This window comes from Microtus ochrogaster, unplaced genomic scaffold (genome assembly GCF_000317375.1).
Source record: "Microtus ochrogaster isolate Prairie Vole_2 unplaced genomic scaffold, MicOch1.0 UNK71, whole genome shotgun sequence".
NCBI lineage: Eukaryota > Metazoa > Chordata > Mammalia > Rodentia > Cricetidae > Microtus > Microtus ochrogaster.
In genome coordinates this window covers 1,518,922-1,543,466 of record NW_004949169.1, presented here as the reverse complement: position 1 = coordinate 1,543,466, position 24,545 = coordinate 1,518,922, and the positions used below count along the sequence as shown (strand labels likewise).

General features: G+C 36.0%; 1 protein-coding gene and 1 pseudogene across 1 annotated transcript in view; one reads left to right on the top strand and one right to left on the bottom strand.

The window, feature by feature from the left end:
- The window catches only part of LOC101982181 (dystrophin-like), a 681,579-nt gene that overhangs the window by 372,884 nt on the left and 284,150 nt on the right, over positions 1-24,545 (bottom strand). The window lies entirely within an intron of this gene.
- LOC101981623 overlaps positions 1-24,545 on the top strand; it is a 58,353-nt pseudogene that overhangs the window by 23,965 nt on the left and 9,843 nt on the right.

Sequence of the window (24,545 nt, the reverse complement as noted above, 5' to 3'; positions counted from 1 at the left end):
CTTACATATCTCATATTTCTATGGCAAATGTCATAGACAATGTAGCCTTAAAAAGAAAATTATTTTCACAATTTTTAAGGCTGTGACACATAGATTCGGATGTCACAATTATCCGGTTTTATGGACGGCTGTCTTCCAGGCTCTCCACCTTTTCCTTTGTTCACACAAAACAAGAGGGAGTGAGAAGGATCAAGAGATGGGAGGAAAGAAAGAATGACAGATACATAGAACAACCCTCCCTACAATTCTGTAATTTCAAATGTCACATGGGCGTTTGTGAATTCAACATGAATTTTGAGTGGATATAATCACTTAGTACAGAGAAAATAAAGAACTACCAAATTAAATCCATCTGATAGTACTTTGTGAAAATGACTAAGCATGTGATTTAATTATGTATCACATTGGCAAAGATTAAAGACTGTAACAAATCAAATATTTTGTAGACCTATTCAATTGATAATTCAATTTTTCATAAATATAAAAGAACTATAAGAGGTTTTTGGAGTTTGGGGCTTCAAGATTTGTAGATGCCATGAATCTGATGTGTGTCTCTGATTTATGGATAATTTTATGGTGTTCTTAAAGCTCACATATTCAGATTCTAATGAAACATAGTCATCAACATTCAAAGAAAGAAAAATCCTACTAAATACAAAGCAATAAAAGAAACTTCCCAGGCTTAAGAAGGAAAACCCAATTAAACACAACTGAAAAGATTCCTGAGAGAGATAAAGAATATTCTGATAAATGTGAATATATTTGAATATACTTCTTTAGTACATATTGTGTGTATGCAATGCATGCAAGCATGTATGTATGTATGCATACAGTTATGTATTTGTGTATACATGTATGTGTGCACATTGTAAATAAGTAATATTGCTAGCCTTCTTTTCTTATAATTCTTATAATCAGTTAAGAGATAAAGTTGAGAGACAGAGTCTAGTTCACTGGAAGCTAGAAATGCTTTATTGCCAAGTTTTAAAAGAATGGTAATGGCTTGTAAGACTTATGAGAAAATTAAAGAGCATAGCCTATGACAGAAGCTATGATACAAAGAGTTATGTACATAGACATGCTAACACAAGAATCAGGTGTGCTTTCCCATAATGCTTTTGCAAGAAAAAGTTAAAAAATATGTGAACATCATATTTCTCACCAATACCCAGAGGAGCAGTGTGCTCTAGCTGCCCCAATTTGCATGCTAGAATCAAATACCTCTTGATTACACCTTTAGGGCATAATAGGATTGAAGTTTCCCTTTAATGTTGTTCATCATACAATAGATAAAACTTCTCTATGGAGAAAAAAAAGGCATACACAGACTCACTATTGACACCAGCCACCTCTGGTGATCTCAGGGCTAGTCAGGAATGCACAGCTATTTAAATAAAAAATTATTTGATAATGAGAATCAAATGGGAAGAGTCCACACTTCCTTAGAGCTGAACTATAAATTAGAAAAGTATCAGAGTTCTAAAAGAAACCCTTTTTTGAAAAAAATAATGATCTAAAGATCTGTAACAGAAGACGTGGTCTCACATGCACTCCGGTATCCAAGATAACTAACTTCAGTACAAGAAAATCGCAACAAAGTTCTCCAAGTGACAGCTGGTTTTCATGGTATCCTAGTTAAAGTTAAATATTTGGAACAACTGAATATGTCCCATTTTTCCTAAAATGAAATGGCAGTTTGATTTGACTCTGTTCAAGAAAAGGGCCTGTACCATCTTCAGTGCATGGTCAGAGATGAATTGTACCACATGTGCAATGGAAATATTTTCAGAAGCAAGAAGTCTGTTTAAACATAAATTGAGTTGTTGTTGAATAGGAAGTCAAAAAATTGAGCCATCAAGTGTTCAAGATAAAGTATTTATAATATTTTGCAGTGATTTTACATTGATACATGTTTTGAATATACATGTCTATATATGTCAACATAAAAAGATATATAGACATTGTTTTTTGGGGACAAGTTTTCTCTGTGTAACAGTTCTGTCTGACCTGGAACTCATTCTGTAGACCAGGCTAACCTATACCTCACAGAGATCAGGAAGACTGTGCCTCCCGAGTACTGAGGCACCACCACCAGGTTTGGAATATATGTTTTAACGTTGAACTGATGAGTAACAGTTGTGCATATTTGTTGAATATAATATGGTGCCTCCATTTTTGTAAGCATCACAAAAACTTAGTCATACTAATTAACATACCGATCATTTGATCAAGTTATCACTTTTGTGATGAGAATATTAAAATGCATTTTAGCAAGTCTAAAATATGTAGTATTATATCTGATGTCACCATGCGATATACCAGGGAACATGGACTTATAATAACTATCTCTCTAGACTGTGTAAGTAATACTGACATTTTTATGTTATACATCTCTAGTAGTTTGGACAATGAGCAATGCCCTCAAAGAACATTTAGTCTCTAGTTGGTGGCACTGTTTGGGGGAGGTAATGAAACTTTTAGGAGGTGCAGTCTATCACTTAAATCAGGCTTTGAGGGTTTAAAGCCCCTCCTTTAATAGTTGTCTGTGTGGTAGAAGATGTGATTGTTCAATGTCGTGCTTTGGCTGCCTGCTCATGCTTCCTCCACCATTATAGATGCCCCTTCTGGAACTATAAAACCAAATAAACTCTTTATTTACAGCATTTTATCACATAGATAAAAAGCAACAAATACAACATTGAAGTGAATTCATTTATTGTTTGTTTGTCTTTGCCTGTTTTATTAATAGAAAGGAACTGTATTTTATATGTTTAGGATATACTCTTACTCCCACATTTTGCAGCATTATTTCTAATAATTAAGATAGCTAAGGTCAATATCTATCAGATAAAATGTAGTACAATTTTAAAAAATGAGAATATTTTCTTCCTTCCTTCTTTCTGTTATACTTGAGATTGTAATTGAGGGCCTTGCCACACTGAACCACAAGCAGATTTTGTAAAAAGTAAATGACATAGTTGGTTTGAGAGTTGCAATCTATGAACTATATTACCATTGGAAACCATCTATTCTCTGTTCCATCTGACTACCCAGCTTTCATCTAATACCGTGCAGTCCCTGTGTTCTTTAACAACATTGAATCTTTGTAATCTAGTATTACAACTCAAGTTGTAGAACTTGATGCAGCCAAAGGGTTTTTTTTGGGGGGGTCTTATAAAAATTTTCCATTTTAAATTTCAAAACAAGTAATTTCCATTTCTTTCCTCTCTGCAATCAGTAAAAATGTGTTAATAAATATTAAGAGAGCATAAGCTTGGTTTAGTATGCTTAGTGCAATGGCTTAGTAGCAACCAGATTTCTAATTAGTCTTCATCTCTGAACCTTCCTGTACTTTTAGCAGTAAATGATAATGTAATGAGAATCTCACTATATTCTTCTGCCAGTATAAAATGGCTGTCAAGGAAATGAAGCATATTCATGTTTAACATGATATTTAATATCATCACATAGTCCACTGGAGAATTATGCTAAGGATTTCTGTTCATAATTCAAGAGTGAAATTTCTCTGAATCACCATTCTTACAGTCATGTTTTTACTCTATTTCAGCCTGCATTTAGACCTTAGTAAAAATAATTTACATGAAGAAACATGCTTTGAGCAAATGTTTACTTTTTTAAAGATATATCCATTCTTCATGCATTTCTGCTTAGAAAAATGGAGATGCAAAGAAGGCACTATGGACTAAAACATAAAATTAGGATCCTGGCTTATTTGAGCTTATTGGGCCCTGAGCATCTAGTGAAACAGGTTAAACTAGCTTTCTGCTTCTCTAATAGATAAAACAAAATATTTGCTCTGGAAGCCACTGAACTTATTCAAACTCAAAGTATATCTTTGTCACATTTGTACATAGTCCTGAACTGAAACACAACCCCATTTATAAATTAGTTGCCAAATACACATTGATCACTTAGTATATATATATATATATATATATATATGTCACTATTCTCAAAGGTTGAGTTTAATCAATAGATGAAATGCTTTAAAATATCCAAATTATGAGGTTCTTAAATAGTGTAATTACAGGACATTTCAAAAACTCTAGATTTTTAGAGCAACATGAAAAGTATACTATCTGATAAAATAAAAAAAAATCTGAATTCTGAATTGTTCTCATATGTATTGAGAGCAATTTCTTCATTTTAATATTTGTCCAATCATCATTGGCTTTCTATTTTGAACTTATTGGCTGCACTATTAACCGTATTTTTTTATTCTAGGGTCCTATCTTTATGCAGTATTGTATCATAGAAACTGTTTAAGCATAATGCTAAAGCAGAATTTTCTCGATTAGCATACTGAGTCTAACATAATTAAGTCAAGTAAATTTGAAGAAGCCCCTTCAGTTCTCTGTTGCCCAGTTACATTATAAAAAGCGAAAGCGTTGAGGTGTATCAGTGGATCTGAAACTGGACTAAATTCCTTGTTTCAATCTAGAGGTTCTAATTTTAGTTTACTTTTTATGGCAGAGTCTTCCTTGTGTTAAACTTTGTTGGAAAGACTTTCATTGCTAAAGAATAAAAAAAAAACGGAATCTCTGGGCACTGTGATCATCATGATACCATATAATCTTTAATTCAGAGAAGCTCAGTGTTCTTACATGTATGCATGTGTGTGTGTATGTGTGTGTATGTGTACATGTGTGGATGTGCCTTAAGTTGAAATATGTCTTACATGGTATTTTTTCTCAAGGTTCATTTAATAATCTAAAAGTGTTTACTGCAAATATGTAGATGCAGCAAAAATATACAGATACAAACAGTAATCATAAACATAAAAATGAAAATTGGGAGGTTGGAATGGTTGTGAATTTGCAAACAGCGCATGCAACGCAGGCATGCTGACATGGACATGCAGTCCCAGGACTGAGCATCTAAAGGGGAGGTTTCAAGTTAGAATATAGCCTGGCCTATGCAGTAAATCCTGTCTCAAGGTGGAAGAGAGGATGAGGAAGAGGAGAAGAAGTTGCAAGTAGAGAAAGGAAACTTCCAGTCCACAGTCTCTGTGATCCTATATTCCTTTTTAAAATTATTCATAAGGAATACTTCAATATCATGTTTCTTATCTAAATAAATCCAATCTTATATATAAAAAATGAAACAAAGGAAGTTTCCACATAAATTTTCTTTGAGTGCTTGGCCAAAGTATCACATAAGGAAGAAAAAGCAAAGAAATGGAAAATAAGGTTTTTTATTAAAACTATCAAGAATTAAACATTTTATTCAATAATCTTCAGTTATACCCAAAAGATGAAATTATTTGCTGTAAATATGTCTGAAGTGTATGGGAGTTAGTATACTCTTCCTATTTCAAAGAAAACATGTTTGTTACAAAAATTAACATATTCAAATTATATTTTTGGAAAAACAATTAAATAGTAATTACTGTGTTCTTACACATTTGTGTGTGTGTGTGTGTGTGTGCACGCCTGTTTGTGTGATACATACACATGAGGACATAGTTGTTTTCACCCATATGTGTGTATGTGAAGGCCAGAGAAGTATAACTTTCACGATTTCCTCTCTCACATTTATCCTTACTCCCTGAGGCTAGGTGTCTCAGTAAGCAGAAGCTTTAATATTTCTGCTAAGTTGGTAGAACAGCAAGCTCCTTGGATCCTTCTCTCTCTGACCCTTAATGCTGGGGTTATAGATAAGTGCAGTTACCAACTGATTTTATATCAGTGCTTGGTATTTCAACCCAGATCCTCATGCTTGCACAGCAACTCTTCTTACTTGCTACATCCCTTACTGAGCTACATCCCTAGGCTCCTAATCAAAGCTCTGATTCAACTCAGAATGGATTATTCTATATCGTAGTATAATTATGTCATAACGAATGTTAACATTTAAACTTTAAACTCAGAAAAATGCATATTACAAAAAGTGATATAAATTTATACTCCTAAATATTTGTATCCACTGTAGAAGATGACCTTTTTTCTTAACACAGTTCTGTTTAAGGTCAAAGACTATAGAAGATAAATGAACTAGTGTACATTTTAACAATAATTTCCTTTCTTAAAAAGTTTGACACTTTGAAAGTAGTTGTTTTAAATTGTAAAAAAAAACTTTCAAAATTGTAACTTGTTAAACTACAGGGTCTGAAAGGCAATTTAGAATTTATAACTCTCAACATACATAATTAAATGCAATTTCTAACTGTGGCCACAATTTAGAAATAAAAATTTTAAGTGCTTTTGAAATTGCCTAATGAGAGATAATACTCTGAAATAATACCCATCATAAAACCGAATTCCATATAATAATGTGCAAAATAATAACATAAGGAACAACTATTTTGATAGAATTCCATAGATCTTTTCTACCTGTCCATAGATCCTCGGAAGGTATTACAGGAAAATGCTCTAATAATGCTCAGATACATATGCATAGTGTAGAAAAATGTGTACAGTAAATTGGACTGGTGTGAAAGATAATTATTTAGGATTTGTCACATCAGTTTATTTGTTTTCTACATTGTATCTTCCCAAGAAAGTGTAAGTGGTTAAGTTTCAGATTTATAAAAATTCATAAAATAGGCCTTACATAGTAATCTGACAATGTAGAGTTATATTGATATTTTGCATTTTTTAATATGTAATTTTGTATTTTGACCAATCTTTGTATTAATTTTTGCAGTAAAATCATCATAAATCTTTGTAAGATAATACTATAATGTACATATTTCCAGATTATCAAAACTAATAATTCCCTTTACATACAGACATAGATACACATATTATGAACATAATTTTAAAACTACAGCTACAGCTCCACTATCTAGAAATAATTCAAAAGATTAGGCTAGACCAATGTAACTGAAAGCAGATAAACCTGTTAGATAAATAACATCTCTAGCCTTGCTTCAAACAAATCAGAATTTTTGTGCTAGAGTCTCATGAAAGGAATTCAACACCATGGAATTAGATGATAGGTACTCCTGGATTCGGAGTAAATTGTTGCTGTGAGACTCTACACATTACACAGAGAACTTAATACACAACTACTAAAATAAAATTTCTACCATAATGAGCTTGGCAGAAGTGAAGATACACTAAAGAGACACTTGTGTCTCACAATCTGACTATTGACATGATGGACTCTTAAAAACCGGTAATTTCACCCGAAATCTTATGCTAAGAGAAAGAAAAGGTGCCAGCCAAAAGGAGAACCTAAGACTGAAGCCAGATAGTAAAGGGGCGGTGGTGGCAAGAGCCACATCTTGACCAGGGTTCTCCAACCGGGCCTGCCTAGGTCCCTACGCCCAGGAGTAGATAGCCAAAAAAGAAAATGAACTCAATGGTATTTTTAGAGGCTCTGTGTCTCACAATACTTTGCCTGGGCATTATTTTTTTACTTCATGAATACTTGACTTATTATATATTGTCATTTTCAATTTTGTATTAGGGCTTTCTGCATGGGGGAATGTGTGTCTCAGCATTTGTGAATGTGGTGTTCTTTTTCTTTGGTTCCTTTTTTCTATTTGTTTTGTCATATTCTGGTTTGTTTTTATTTTATCTTATTTTCATTATTATTATCATGTCTTAGATGTTTGTTGTATTCTAAGGAAAGAGAGAAAGAAAGGGGACGGATTTGTGTGGGGAAGTGAGAGGGTCTGGAAGAGTTAGGTGACGAAAAACCTTAATCAGAATATACTACCTGAAAAAAAACTACTTACAATTCAAAATATAAGTATGTTGAAGAATGTTTTTAAATGAGAAAGAATTTTTAAAATATGACCCAACTGCCTTAAATATCATCTAAGTTATTTATGATATAAATTATGTCTGATAGTTACATATTTATGAATAAAGTAAAAATGAAAGATCTTTTTTCATCTTGGGGCACATACAATCCAATGAGAAATAATTCGGCAAAATACTAATATCTCTGAAGTTACATAGACCATAAATTGGGTTTCATCTATTTTCTTTTCTCTCTGTTACTTCTGCACTTAATATCACTCATTTGGTTCTGCTCTCTCCACCTCTAACTAGCTCTGTCATTTCCTTTATTATGTATTAGAGCTGAATGCTCAATGTAGATTTTAAACATGTATTCCTTCCCTCCTAGATTTACCTTTTAAAATATCTTTCTTATCTTATCAAAACATTGATTGCAACCACAACATGGGACTCAGCACTATAATATTATTGCTTGTCTATTTATTATATTTCTTCATATGCTTTTGTCATCCAAAACCATATAAAATCATGTATTTGTTTTCAAATAGGGTACACTCAGTATTCAAATTGAATAAAGTCTTCTCTTAACACTTAGCTTTGCAGTTAGTTCCTTAAAAACTCCAATAATTTTTGGGGGGGCAGAATCCCACTTATATGTACGATTCCAATAATGTATGGCAATATCAAATTTCTCTCCTTAATATGGATCCTTCTAGAAGCTGCTCCATTTACTTTATACTTGATATGTTCTTTGAAAATTAAGGACATTATAGATACAGATTTCAGTATGTATATTTTAAGACTTAAAGTGCATCGCATATCACATTAAATTCTAAAATGATTGTTTCTAAATCGACTGAAATGCTTAGAGTTTAAAATGGCAATTTCTGCAATGACACTATACACAAAAGAGACATGTGAATAACCCTAAGGTTACTCAAACAAATAAAATGCCTTTGAGAGCTATGTGACTCATTCTATCTTTTCTAAGTACGTAAGGACCTTTTCCACTTCTACACTGAAGTTATTACTAAGATTTATGTATTCTTTGTACTGTAATATTATATACACTAAAATATGTTTATAATAACAAACATAGGGAATAAATTAAATCTTATGTGCTATAGTATATTTAGATAAATTACAGTGTTCTTATATTATAGCTTAATACTGACATTCAACAAAATAATAATGTTCTGTATGTTGACATTGGAAATTACAAACTACATTTTAAGTTGGAAAACCACAGAGGCAATTACTGAGTATGACATAATGGTATGTGTGAAAGATATATATGTATAACATACATCTTGAGTTATACATTATTATTTCTGGGAAACTGAACTAGAAATTGAATCTAATATGTAAACATTTAGACTTCAGGAATTTTTCCCAAGCCTGATCACATAGTACAGTCTCTAAAGCGACACTTATAAAATGCGCAGTCTTAGGTCTCTACCTGCAAGGATCCTGCTTTAACTGATCTTGAGTGGTGCCTGGGGATTTTCCTATGTAGCCAAGATCACCAATTACCATCTTAGCAGATTTTAACTCAAGAACAATATCATATTTACAGTACACAACAGTGACTATCCCTGGCATTGTTTAGGCTGACTTGACTGTAGACTAAGGGTCACAGATTTCCTTGTGTATTTTCACTGTCATATCGAAAAGATAAAAAGTTCTAAACTGCGGGCGATGGTGGCGCACGCCTTTAATCCCAGCACTCGGGAGGCAGAGGCAAGTGGATCTCTGTGAGTTCGAGACCGGCCTGGTCTACAGAGCTAGTTCCAGGATTAGAGCAAAAATTACCTCTGGTCAAGAAAATGAAATCTCAGGCTTAGGAAGAGATCTAATATTCTAGTAGGGTGGTGGGTTCAATCATCTGGCCCAGAGACCACCCCAGGAAAGGTGGCCACAGCTTAAGCCGTGCAACAAAGATACACAGAATAACCACTTCTTTAATGAGACACCACACATTTTCTTCCCAGAATTGCAACACTTGGTTGACTAGTTTACTGTGCCAAAGGATTGCTACTGCACCAAAATCTTGTAGCTTGTAAATTGGCCTGCTTTGAAAACAGTATAATCTTTTTATCGTTGTATCTCTTTTCAAACTATGCTTTCCTTATACACTTTGGGCTTCCTTATGCTTTTTCTAAAGCCTCCTTTTCCACCACGTGACTGCCTTTCCACTGTGTCTGACCTCTGTGACACCTTAAATTGCATGCCTTTTCTTCTCCCTTCCATTCTCTTCCTCTGGGTAGCTGCTGAAAATTTCAGTTTTTCTGCCCTAGGGTTTTTTCCTTTTTTAAACACTAATAAAGTAGTTTCTGGGCTTGTGTTTGAGTCCATTTATAAAATCTTTTACTAAAGAGACGAAGATCCCCAGTAGGGGACCTTGATTTCCTCTGTATCATTTGCAGACCACAAAGGGCCCCACAATTCTAGTAACACCAAGGAGGGAGGAATGTATTCCCAGGGATTTTAGACATGGAGCATGTAAGAAACATTAAATATTAGCCTTTTTGATAAATCCATAAAACTTTCTTTTAGGACAATGAATTCAAATCTTTTTCTCTCTCCCCACTTTATGAAACTTCTGTGCAAATATTTTTATCTCTTTCACCTTGTAAAATCTTTATTAAAATGTTTTAAACTGTCCCTAACCTGGTAAGTATTTTATTCATACAAAGGTTCTGCTCGAGTCTTAGGATTTAAATGACTTAAGTGACCAACCATTTCTTGGTTTCCTTCATTTCTTTTGTTCAGATTTTTTGTTTGCTTTGTTGGTTTTCATTTTGTTTTTTTCCCAATATAATATTTCTTATTGATTATTTGGAAATTTGACATAATGCATCCTTATCATACTCATTTCCCAAACCTGGTCCACACCTGTCCTTGTGAACTCTCCCACAACAATAAAAAGAGGAAGAAAAGAAATATCTACCAAGTCCATTTTGTTTTGCCCATATACTCACTGGAGTATGGTCAAACACACAGTGGCTAAGCCCTTAAAGAAAACCAAGTCTTTCCTTACTCTCTGCCCCACCAGAAGCCATAAACTGTGAAGAATTACACTTCAGCATCTCATAACAATCTTTAAGAGTTTTCATCGACTGCTTTCTGTCTAAACCATTTCTTTTTTTTTGGGGGGGGGGTGACTAACAAATCTTGAAAGACACAGTTACTACCTGCACTGGAATAAAAACCAAGTGTATTTCCTGCCCTGGTGTGTTTCTTCTAATTTTGTGACTAGTATGCCCGCTCAATCAAAAACTTTGCCTTGTTTGGACACTATAATCGGAGTGGTGATCTTTTTCCTTTGCTGTCCAAATTAATTCTAAGAGAACATATGAATGGCATGCTACCCTGAGCATTGCAAGTTTTGGCTGCAATTCAAATTCTCCCTTCTACCTATATGGCCATAGACAAGTTATATTGCCTTGGTTTTAGCTTCTTCATATGTAAAATTGAAGATAAAATACTTACATCATAGAAATAGTGAGTGTTAAAGCAAGGTAAGAAAGTAAATAACTGATCACAATACATAAGATCCATCAAGCACTCAGCAACTGGAAGATAGTATGGAATTCTAGCCATATCTTTAAAGGTGCTAGATGAATAAGAGACAAAGATAAGACTTGCCTTTCAGAATTTCTATGTGATATATTTATAAAAATATGAGACATCTAGAGAAAATTGTTTAAGTTCTGAGTGTGCAGCTCAACAGGAGAAACAAATGTTATCAACCTCATAAATAACATCATATCAGGCAATGAGTTATTATTGTAACTTTATCTTCAAGTTATACCTCTTAGGTGTTTTCTTTGAACCACTGTATGTTTAGAAATACCTTTTATCCAGAGGAAGAATATTAGAAGGCTTATGATGGAGATGTTATAAATTATTATTGTTTGAATAGGACCAGGAATCTTTGGGATAGTCAAATGGAATATGCAGCGTGTTTTAAACAGAATACAGCAGAAGGACATGTTTTCTCTCAGTTAAAAGTCATTGACTTCTGAATAAATGAATGTAAAACCACTTGAATGATGTAGTGAGTAAGTAACAAATATCTAACTGTTCATAAAATGGAAGCAGAAGCAAAAGAAAGTAAGATAAGAGGCAGACAGAGCCTTAAATAAATAGGCACTTTGGTTGACAGCTTAGATTATATACAAGGCTAAGACAGAGATAGCTTGTCTGAAACTAAATCAAAATAGAGTTGAAATTAGAAAGAAAGGCATGTTCCATATATATATATATATATATATATATATCAAGATAAAAGGATCAGAATTGACTCTTAGTAGAATCAGACTAGTTTTAATGAAGAGGTGAGATGATTTAATTGACCTTTCAGAGAGGTTGTTTCAAATGCTGTTAATAGAGCAGATAGAAGGGGACAAGAACATAAGAGGGAGATCAGCTAGGATGCTATTTCAGGACACTTCGAAGGAAAGAGTAGTGGCATATAGAATTGCAAAGGTTGAGGAGGAGCACATTAATTTGTAGGTTAAGCCAAATCAATCATACAAGCAAAATGGTGTCTACATAAATATTACAATCATGAATAATTTATTAGAATGCTAATAAATATAGGACAGAGGTTTGGTTTTATTGTATACATTTAAATGAACTAAGGCCCAAATTTTCTAGAAAAAATGTAAAAATGTCTTGCTCCATGCATTTTTTGAAAATGATTATGTCCTTTGACCTTCAGAATAGCAAAATTCTAATGCAGCAAATTCATGAGCAAATGTCCTGTTCAATATTAGTTGACCTTTTGATGAAGTTTGACCTAGCTTTACCATAAGGAGATTAATTACTATGATATCCATTTCATTGTTGTGAAACATCTTAAGCCAATGTTTATTTGCAAAGCCACTTGACAATATTTTGAGTCTTTAACTTCAAAAACATGTTGGTATTCACGTGACTGATTTGTCAGTGCAAGGTTGCTTATGAAATTTGTTGTTTAATTATATGAATTATTTTCAGCTTACGTTTTTATGTCAGATCTTGACTAATAACTTATTTTTACTTTTTTGTTTCTCAAACTGGGCTTCTCCATGTAAAGCTCCTAGCTGTGCTGGAACTCGCTCTCTAGACCAGGCTGACTTAGAACTGCAGTTTCCTCACCAATGCTGGGATTAAAGGCATGCACCAATGCCACATTGATAATAAGCCTTTCTTTTCTTTTTTTTCCTTTTTAACTTTTATTCTTCTCTCATTCATTACCTGCTGACCGCACTTTCCTCTCCCTCCTGTTATCCGAGTACCTTCCCCATCTCCCCTTCTCTCCCAGATCACCTCCTTCTATGTCTTTCTTTAAAGAAAAAAAAAAAAAAGAACAGGCATCTCAGGGATTTTCACTGAATAAGGCCTAACAAGATATAATAAGACTGGGCACAAACATACATATCAAGGTTAGACATGCCATCCCAGTAGGAGGAGGAAAATTGTCCCAAGTGGCAAGCAAAAGAGTCAGAGAATACTCTCTCTCTCTCTCTCTCTCTCTCTCTCTCTCTCTCTCTCTCTCTCTCTCTCACACACACACACACACACACACACACACACTCGCATTGTTGGGAGTTCACAAGAACAACAAGCTATACAACCATAAGTTATATGCAGAGGACTTGAAGTAGAGAAGGGATTGTAGGAGTCAAAGGCTGGAGGATGCTACCAGGAGAACACAGGACACAGAATCAACTAAGCAGGGCTCATAGGGGCTCACAGAGACTGAAGAGACAGACACAAATCCTGTATGGGCTAATAATAAGCCTTTCAATATCAAGTTTTCTCCATCACAGTCTCATCCCCTTCAATTCTCATTTTAAGTTGTGCCAATTTGTCATGTACGTTCAGGTCTAGGAGGAAAATAAAGGTATTTATCTGTATGAATTTCTAGTGGGGGAGAAAGAGTGTTTTAAGTTCCTTCTTCCTTCAAAACCATTTTTCTGACAGAAGGCTTTTAATTTTAACTACGCTCAGTGTTGACAATTCAAACACTAATACCTGAGCACAAAGGAATTTTAGAATGTGTAACAATACCTCTAAGGAAATGTTTAGTATAGTTAAGAAAGTTTTCCAACATTGAAGAAGAATCCAATTACAAAAAATTAACATAATATTTAAATGACAAAACACTTGTGAATGAATGCTTATTAATGTGGAACCTTCAGAGATGTGAAATTTTCAATTGCATGCACATTCATTTGAATGTACTTATTGAATTTAGCTAAATAAGCCTATTTCATAAAACAACCAAACAAAAGAAATAACCAACTCTTTATTTTTTCCTTTGGATTGTAAATACTATTAGTCATGAACTCAGACACATTCTCTGAGAAATTCATAGCTCATCTATTAGTAACGTTATATAATAATCTACTCTGAAACCTTCATGGCTTGCCTTACTCCACAGTACCCTATTTAATAGAGTGGGTTTTTTTTTTTGCTATCTTTATTTTGAGAAAGAGTAATGCTACATAACCCAGGCTGTCTTTGAATTTTTGATCCCCCTGCATCAGCTTCCCAAATGCTCTAATTACAGACATGTCACCACAATGCCTGACTCTTCTATAGAATTTCACTTCTACCTGCTATTAGCTATCAGAATGGAAGAAAATAGTCCTATAGGTACAAACTATCCATGACCTTTCAAAAGCCGAACCATGCTAATGATTTTAAAAGTATATATGAAACAATAATAAAGCTTTATGTGAAGTTATAATATTTAAACACTTGGTTCTACTAAGTGGCATTAATTTTATCATCAAGCACTAAGAGCTGTACATTTTCATTCCCATGAGAAATATGAATCATCATAGAGCTTATGAAGACTCTTTAATTCACTCCTTCTTTACAAAATAAAATATTTGTAATTTTAATAAATAACTGAAACAAACATTTTAAACTATTTTTTGTACAAAATACTTTAGCTTGATGGTAATAAAATTTCACATTGGAAACATGAATATTAAAATAGAAATATTAAACATCTTAGGCAAAAATCACTATCTGAGCAAAAACCATCTTCTAGCCTTTAATATAAGATCCTCTATCTTTGTGTTGTTAGATTTAAAACTACCTAAAGTTATTCTCTCTACTCCGTGAGTTGCTAGATCTAAGCAGTCAGTCTCCAGCTATAACCAACATCACATCAATGGAGCAACAGTTTCAATGAGACCAACATTTGTTGCCAATCAGCAAGATTATACTTATAAATTAATGATGCCCCAGGAATCCATTCTAAATTTATTTGGACATCTGATTGTCTGAAAGAGCAAGGATTGGTATTCGGGAAACTGGACTGGGCTGCCCTTGGGGGCCTGACAGGCTATGCATGTTCTCAGCTGCAGCTACAAAAGCACTTCTTGTGCACTTTTGCTATGTTCTCTTTTAAAAGGTGCCCCTTGCCTATCCCCCCTTTCTCTTCTGTCACTCTTGTGCCCAGGGATCCATCTCTGTGCCTCTCTCTGCACTCTCTCTCTCTGTCATCTTTTTCTGCCTTTTTTCTCTTTTCCAATAAACTTTCCATGTGAGCTCTGTTGTATGTTGTGTGTTCTTCCAGTCATTTTTAAATAAACACCATTGGTGCTTTGGGACTGGGTAGGCTCTCCTGGAGTCCTGAGGTACACCGGGACCCTAGAACCTGGTCCACATACGACAGCCTCACTGCTCCAATTAACAGAGAACTGGGAGCCTCCATCCAACATCAACATGATTGGTGAGCCCCCTTCTTCTCCACCTCTGACTATTTCCCATGAGTGATCCATTTCTCTTCTCTCAGGCATGGTTTCCTACCTTTTGGCCTTGTCATTTCCTGGTACCAGGCAAACATGGCTCTCTCAGGCTCAGAGCTCTCTTTGCGTGATGATGCATGGGACAACCTGTGACTACTTAATCTGATACTCTCTGAATTCCTGGGATACTAAGAATTGCAGACGTTTGGATCTTATTTCTCTAACTCACTCATGGGAAGTGCATCTACTTTTTCAGTCAGACCAATCCAAATGGCTGCTTTCCTGCACTCTATAACCCAATATTTTATGGAACCTTTGCAACATTCTGCCAGAGATCTGATAAATGGAAAGAGGTATCACCCTTTCATTCTTCTGCATTCCCTCTCCCTCAGTAGACCTGATGCATGCAGCATGTTTGCTCAGTGGCAGGGTCCACCAATCATTTTATGCTGGGACCCTAACCACCTGCTCCACCCCACAGAACAGAACCTCTCTTCCACCTGCAACAATTCTGCTTTCTCATTCACTGGCAGCTTTGTCTTCCATTCAATACTGGCAATTGGGTCTCTGGTAGCGTTACATGCCTCTGACCATTCCCCTGGATGTGAGGTTTCATTTCTTGAAGACGGTCCTCTCTTTGTCTTCTGGATTTTCTCAAAGTCCCGGTTCCAGGCAACTATGTCTCTGTCTGACTCAGAGCCATTGGCCCCTATTCCTGTGTGATAATGCATGGGACAGACTGTGCCTACTTAGTGTGATCCTCTGAATTCCTGGGACCCTAGGAATTACAGCCTCTTGGTTCTTCTCTATGACACTCATGGGAATTTTGTTATTGTCTGTACCACTTTACTCCCATTTGGAATGCCTTTTAGAGACCAACTGACCACCCCTTTCAAATCAAATTTGGCTTCAGTATTCCCTGGATCAGACAATCGGGAAACTGAGAAAGAGTTCTCCACTTTCTTTTTCCTTCTATCTGCTCTCCCTTTATAATTGTCCTGTTTGTTTGCTGCAACTTGCGAGGCTGAGGAAGTCAACTTCCTCTTGCTCGGCACACACTGGTTCTCACTTTCTTTTACTCAATTTCTGTTTCCATTTCGACCTGGTGATCTTTCCCATCACATTTCCTTGCCTTCCTCAGGAGACAATCATACTAGTTTGGTGCAATTTTTTTTTTGTTTCACTTTTTACTATTGACTGTCATCAGAAATTAACCACCTGTGTCTCCTGGTATGTCGACTAGAAAGAGGGCGTCAAGGTGATGCAACAGGGATGAAAAAGGAACAGGTACTTTCAGTTCTAGTGTGTTCCAGATAATTGATTTGAGTTCACCTCCAACAGCATCCTTCCAGTTCCAAGAGGCACCGAAAGGTCCCTCAAAGCATGGACAGTGAAGTGCAGCAGCCAGCTACCCAAGGATATGGACAGGACCCCAGCTTTCTCAGCTTCCCAAAAGATGATAGACATTTCCCAAGTCAGCCGGAAACAGTCTTGAGATCACGGATTCCTCATCCTTGCCTCATCTGCTACCCCTTTCTAATTCCTTGTCTTTTATGATAAGCAAAAGGGAGGAATGTTAGAATTCAGCCATCTGTGCTGGCCTGCCCTTGGGGTCCTGACAGGATATGTCTCCAGCCACTAAGAGTACCTATTTTGCACATACACTGTGTTCCCTTTTAAAAGGTGGGCCTTACCCACCTCTCATCGATTTTTTTCTTTCTCCCCCCTCTTTCTCTCTCTCTTTTTCTCCTCCGTTGTTCTTATCTCCGGGGATTGGTTTCTGCTCCGCCTCTCTGCCCTCTTCTCTCTCTTTTTCATATAAAATTCTCATGAGTGCCTTGTTGTATGGTGTGACTCTTTCCTGCCGTTTTTAAATAAATGATAACAATAAGATCTTAAATACCACAAGAGTTCCAAAGATAGTTGATATTTGAAAAATTACAAGTCATATCAATTCTGTGTATCTATGGTAGCTCATTAGATTCAGTCTGAATATGTAACATGTATTGTCATAGTCTGTGAATTGCTTTCAAATTGTTGCTATTTGTTACATAAGCAATTGAGACATTTTTGGGCTATAGACATAACAACTCATTGGCTTAAAGGATTAATTGCAAGTGACATTCTAATTTATTTATTTATTCTTGAAACAGCATTTCTCTGTGTAGATCTTGCTGTCCTGGAACTCATGTAAAGACCAGACTGACCTCTCAAGGTCCCAGAGATCTGCCTGCCTCTGTCTCCCTAGTGCTGAGAATAAATAGGGGTACCACCACAGCCCACACACAGCTAACATTCCTATTTCTGGAATCGATTAGTTAATTTAGGGGAGCTATGGTCCCCTAAACTTTAAAAGGCTTATAGACTCACTGAACTACTTGTTCTTTTCTAAACAGGATCGTGACCTTTTCAAGCAGAACCGTGTAATATTGCTTAAGGAGTAGCCTGAATATAACTCTGATGCTAAAATTTACTTCAATGTATCTACATAGAATTTATCTGCCACAAAGACTAGCTTGGTACCATAAGAATTTCTAGCAAGAAAAGCTACACCATATTCAACGAATACAAGTAACTCCATGTACTTTGAATGAAATATATATTAGGCAAGCTACAATGTCATAGTCATTCCATGAGGGAATTTATAATCTAGTTATTATTTTGGTGGAGATAATGCAAAGATCTCACTAGATAAATACTAGATCTGCCTAGTTTCTTAAGGAAAACACAGTTACATTCTTCCTGTGTCTCTCATACCATTTATCTCCTTGCTTATTTATTTATGAGACATGGCCTCATGTTGTCAAGGCTGATCTTCAACAACTAATTTTGCTGATTCCATATTGAAAATGTGTTCCACCATACCTGGCAGCACATTAGTTTCTTGATGTAGTAATAGAAATTCATACTTTTGTAGGAGAAAAGATAGTTTGTCCAAAGTGTAAACATAGATTTATTATCTTACTCATTTGCTACACTGTCACTGTGAAACATATCTAACCGATAAACGTTCTGTAGAAATACGACAACAAAATATATTCTAAGTATGTAATGAAAGGCAATACACACCTCTAAGCAATTAAATTTATTCTTTCTTTATTTTTTTGTTGAAAATATTTCTGCCTTCTTCCCTCCTTCCATTTCCCTCCCTCTCCTCCCACTCCTCTCCCCTTCCCCCAGTACTCTCCCCCTCCACCCACTCCATTCCCCCTCCCTCTCGAGTTGAAGGGCAGTCTGGATTCCCTGCCCTGTGGGAAGTCCAAGGTCCTCCCCCCTCCATCCAGGTCCAGGAAGATGAGCATCCAAACAGGCTAGGCTCCCACAAAGCCAGTTCATGCAGCAGGATAGAAACCCAGTGCCATTGCCCTTGGCTTCTCATTAGCCCTAATTGTCCACCATGTTCAGAGAGTCCAGTTTTATCCCATGCTTATTCAGTCCTCTATAGAGAATCTTGGTTAAATATATAAATTTCAAATAAAAAATTGAAAATAGACAATTTCTTAGTCAGTGTTCTGTTATTACAAAGAGAAGACACCATGACCATGGCAACACTTTAAAAGGCTTATAGACTCAGTGAATTACTCCATTATCATCATTATGGGAAGCATGGTGTCACTCACTCAAGCATAGTGCTGGAGAATAGCTAAGTTTTACATCTCTATCAGCAGGGATCAGGAAAAGAGAGACATTGGACCTAACTTGAGCATTTGAAACATTAAAGCCCACTCCCAATAACATACTTCCTCCAAAAAGGCCACACCTTTTTGAACATGGCCACACCTTCTAATAGTAGCAGAGGGTTGAAGGGGAGGGGAGATGAAGGGAAGGAACAGAGAGAAAAATGTATAGCTCAATAAAATCAATTAAAAAAATAGCCGAACTCCCTAGTGAAAAAGCTTTCAAACACATGAGTCTTTGTGGGCCATACATATTAAAAACCACCACAAAAAGTAAAGAAAAATGTTGAATTGGAAATTTATGCAAAATTTTCTCTGCCTTTTGTGTTGTTTACCAAGCAGTGTATAACATTTTGTTGGCCTTCTGCAATTCTTTTGCAAACCTTTCTTCTTCACTACTGTAAGCCCTACCACCACCTCATTTCTTCCTCTTTGAATTTTGTGTAACCTGTATTTTGGGACTGTTAATTTTACAGACACAAAAATACATAGACATAAGTGCTCAAATTATACACTCATTTAGCCAAGATGAAACCAAAGTTAAACAACATCAAGGCAAGTGTCATTCTGTTTAAGGGAGCTTTATCAGACAGCTGTGAGTTAGTCTCTAGACTAACTCAAAAATAACCTCACAATACTTCACCTCCTCAAAGGTTGCTTAAATGAAAATGTTCATGTAGGACTAGAACAACATATTTAGCATATCTTAATCTTGATGATTTACTATTATGATTATAACATGAAAATCAGTCTATAGATATACTAGTTTGGGGTACAGATAAAACTACCTTTGGTAGAGTTTGTTTCTTTGATAGTGTCTCTTACAAAACTCAGGCAGGCCTTGAGCTCACCATGTAATCTAGATAGCTATCAAATTTTGGCTTCACCAGTTTCAGTCCTGTGATTGCTGAGATTACAGGTGTCCACTACCATATCTTGTTGATGTTATAAAAACCCTGAATAATGATTAGTAGAATTGAACATTGAGGTCATTTGATGCTTGATTCCCCTCTGTATGCTAAGAATATGTTTGATTACCATTGGTTATTAAAGAAGTTGTTTCAGTTCATAGTAAGGCAGCATATAGCCAGGCAGAAGAGATGGCTTAGCAGAGTAAAACCAGGCAGAAAATCCAGACAAAGATATAGAAAGAGAGGAGGCAGAGTCAAACAGATGCCCAATCCTTAGTAAGTCACAGCCTTGTGGTGATACACAGAATAATAGAAATGGTTTGTTTTAAGATATAAGAGTTAGCCAGATATCTGCCTAAGCTATTGGCCAAGTTGAGTTATAATTCATATAGTTTCTGTGTGATTATTCGGGTCTGGACAGCCAGGAAAGAAAGAGCAGTTTCCACTTACAAATGTTGCCCTATCAACTTGGGCTAACTAGCTAGCATGGCCTGTCACCCACTTCGGGTCCGGGTTCTTGTCCATCTGATCAGGATTAGGAGGAAAATAGCTGAGAGCACACCACACTCAGCACTCTCTGCTTAAGCAACTTGCCGGATCAGGTCTGCTAGGCATGTACAAGCAGGAAAGCATGGAGGATTCCTGTCACCATACACACAGATATTTTCATGCCTTGCAGCATGCTGCATGGCAGATTTACCTTTTCTTCAGACAAAAAGGGTTCATGCTGTGCTTCCCAGAGTTGAGATGATGAGCACAGCTCCAACCCAGCAGTCCCAGAGCTGGGGGTAAACTTACCTCTGTCATATTGAAAGGCCAAGAGAGGTGGAGTCAGCATTCAGGGCTGCTTCAACCATGATGCTTACCATTTTAAAATGTTCCTTGTCAGAAAGGATTTCAGATATACAATAGGACAAATTCAGATATAAAAGACATCTAAATGAGACACAGTGTGTTAAAAAAAAGTATCTTGGCTTGGGAGAGAGGAGAAAAAGTGTATAGATAGTTATAAAAAGAAATAGTTTAAAAATAAAACAGTCTTTAAAAAGATAGTAAAAATTATATAAAAGACTACAGACAGTCATAGATTAAAGGTGTAAAGAAAAATTAGTCATTCAAAGATGAATGATATACAGAAAAGTCTAGATTATGTATATTATTGTGTTTCGCTTGAATTTTTTTACTGCAAAGAGACATTTGATTCTCGGGACTGCTATGTTAAACCAACATAAAGGTATCTTGACTTCACAATTTGGTTCTAAGTAAATGTTGCATTGGAAAGAGATTTTGCTTTTGTTCCCACAGAGGATGAGAACCTGTGGATTGCTTCCTGGCTACTGTGGTTTGATGGAACAATATCCCCCAAAGGGTCTCCATGAGCCATAAAATACTCTGCCCACAGCAGGAAGCAGTTTTGAAAAAACTTTGCCCCTGTTCCCAAATTATTTATGAAAATATAAATTATTTTTTTTATTTAAAAGGGCTTGATTATAAGTGATTAATGATCATAGTAAATATATAAAATATACAATAAGGGGGAATATGATATAAAGATGAATACTTTGCATTGGTATGGATCTTGGTGTGTTGATACATATTTAAGGCTGATTTTGTTATACTGTGTATATGTATTTCTACTCTTGTTTAAGGTATTATGTGTATTAATAGATGATCATATATAATAGTCAAACTGTAGTCATGTTAGTTAGGTTTTCTAGATATACAGAGATATATTTCAGGTGGATAGGAATTCTTCAGCCCTTTCAAAGAACCACAGAATATGGCATTTAAAATATTCTAAGGACTTAAACTTTTCTCAACAGTGAGTCGTTTCTACATCTGGCAGCATCAATTACTTCAGAGAAGTTGATGAGTATTAAAGGAACTTGTTATGGAATTTGCCTTCATTGTGACAAGGCTAGCCATTTGGGCAAGAACCTACTCTTGTCTTGATTGCTTGATGGTATGCTGTATGAACTGGATATGCAGAACCCACAGAAATGTGACTCCTAAATTTTCTAAAATATGGGATGGTTTTTCAAGGTTCCTATTTCATGAAAGTGTCTTCTAGACATTCTGAATGACAAAGAAGAAAGCAACTGATGAACTTTTTCCTTACAAGACAGAACACATCTTCAAATATCCTGCTTCATGGAAAAGTATGCTGGATACTATGGGCCTGTAGGTTGAAGATGGATGCCCTAACACTACAGAAGAACGTTGGGTGACTATCCAAGCAACAAGATGTCTCTGTCAATTCTAGAGTTTTAGAAGTTGCTTACAATACACTTCTTGTTTACTTAGGTAATATTATATCCTTGTGGGGCCTTTGGAGGATTGAAGACAGATAGTTATAGTTTTCCATAGTTAATGATAAAAGAACAATTAAATATAAAACTTTAGACTCACAAAGATAGGATAGATTATAGAGTATTTTCCTTAATTTGTCATATGTAAACAGGCTAAATATTGTAACTATAATTCTTGCTTGATAACTGTTTTGTGTATGTGATTTTTCTATGTTAAAGTTAAAACCTTCCTTTTATTTAAACAGAAAAGGGAAGATGATGTGGGATTCCCGTCTGTATGCTGTGAATATGTTTTATTACCATTGGTTAATAAAGATGCTATTTTGGGCAATGTTTTAGCAGAGTAAAATCAAGCAGGAAATCTGAACAGAGATATAGAAAGAGAGTGAGCAGAGTCAAAGAGACACCATGTAGCTGCTGAAGGAGAAAGACGCTGGATTCTTACCATTAAGCCACAGCCTTGTGTGATACATAGATTAATAGATGTGAGTAAATTCAAGATGTAAGAGCTAGCTAGAAATGTGCCTGAGTCATTGGCCGAACAGTGTTATAATTAATATAGTGATTGTGTGATTATTCGGGTCTGAGCGGCCCGGAAACAAGCAAGCAGCCTCTGCCTACCATCATTGTCTTTATGTACACATTTTTTCCTATCCAAAGGACTTTTTTTTCTTTTTTTAAATTTATTTATTTAACATTTCCACCTCCTCCCATCCTCCCTTTTCCTCCCCCATTGCTCTCCAGTCCTAAGAGAAGTCAGGATGCCCTGCCTTGTGGGAAGTCCAAGGCCCCCCTCTATCCAGGTCTAGGAAGGTGTGCATCCAAACAGACTAGGCTCCCAAAAAGCCAGTATATGCAGTAGAATCAAAATTCAGTGTCATTACCATTGGCTTCTCAGTTCACCCTCATTGTTAGCCACATTCAGAGAGTCCGGTTTGATCACATGCTTGTTCAGACCCAGTCCAGCTGGCCTTGATAAGTTCCATTTTTGGTGGGAATGCAAACTTGTGCAACCACCTTGTAAATCAGTGTGGCGGTTTCTCAGGAAAATGGGAGTCAACCTACCTCAGGATCCAGCAACTCCACAAAAGCATTTGTTCAACTATGTTCATAGCAGCAATATTTCTAATAGGCAGAACCTGGAAACAACCTAGGTGCCTCTCAATAGAAGAATGAATACAGAAGGTGTGGCATATATATACTTTAGAGATCTACTCAGCGGAAAAAAATGACATCTTGAATTTTGCATGCAAATGGATGGAAATTGAAAACACTATTTTGAGAGAGATAACCCAGACCCAAAAAAGAGGAATGTGGTATGTATTCACTCATAAGCGGATTCTATCCATAAATAAAGGACATTGAGCCTATAGGTCGTGATCCTAGAGAAGCTAAATAAGAAGGTGAACCCAAAGAAAAACATATAGTTATCCTCCTGGATATTGGAAGTTGACAAGATCACCGGGCAAAAGTTGGGAGCAGGGGGGTGGGGGTGGATTGGGGGAAGGGGAGATAGGGAGAGAGAAGGAAGAAGGGGAGGATTGGGGGGAGCTTGGGGGAATGGGATAATTGAGATGGATGAAGGGTGGATTTGGGAGCAGGGAAGAAGTTATCCTAACCAAGGGAGCCATTTTAGGGTTGGCTACAGTCTTGGCTCTAGAGGGGTTCCCAGGTGTCGAAGGGGATTTCCCCAACTAGTTCCCTGGGCAGCAGAGGAGAGGGTGCCTGAACTGGCCTTCTCCCATAGACACACTGATGAATATCTTGAATATCATCATAGATCATTCATCTGAAGAGGGATGGAGATAGAGACAGAGACTCACATTGGAGCACTGGACTGGTCTCCCAAAGCCCAGATGAAGAGCAGAAGAAGGGAGAACATGAGGAAAGAAGTCAGGACCTCGAGTGGTAACTTCATCCAAGGAGACGGTGCGACTGATCTAATGGGTGCTCACCAAAGGACTTTTAATGTTCTCCAAATGATTAAAATCAGTAGTGGTTAACTTAAGGATATATTGTTATATGTATAGGAGACTAACATGTGTTTGCACCCATACACTTAATGAATAGAGTATAAAGGGAAAAATTTCCATGTTATGCCTATATATTATCCAGTGTCAATTTAGAGATTTTGTTCTAAAATTTTTCTAATTTTTTTATTAAATAGGTTTTCTTTTTTTTT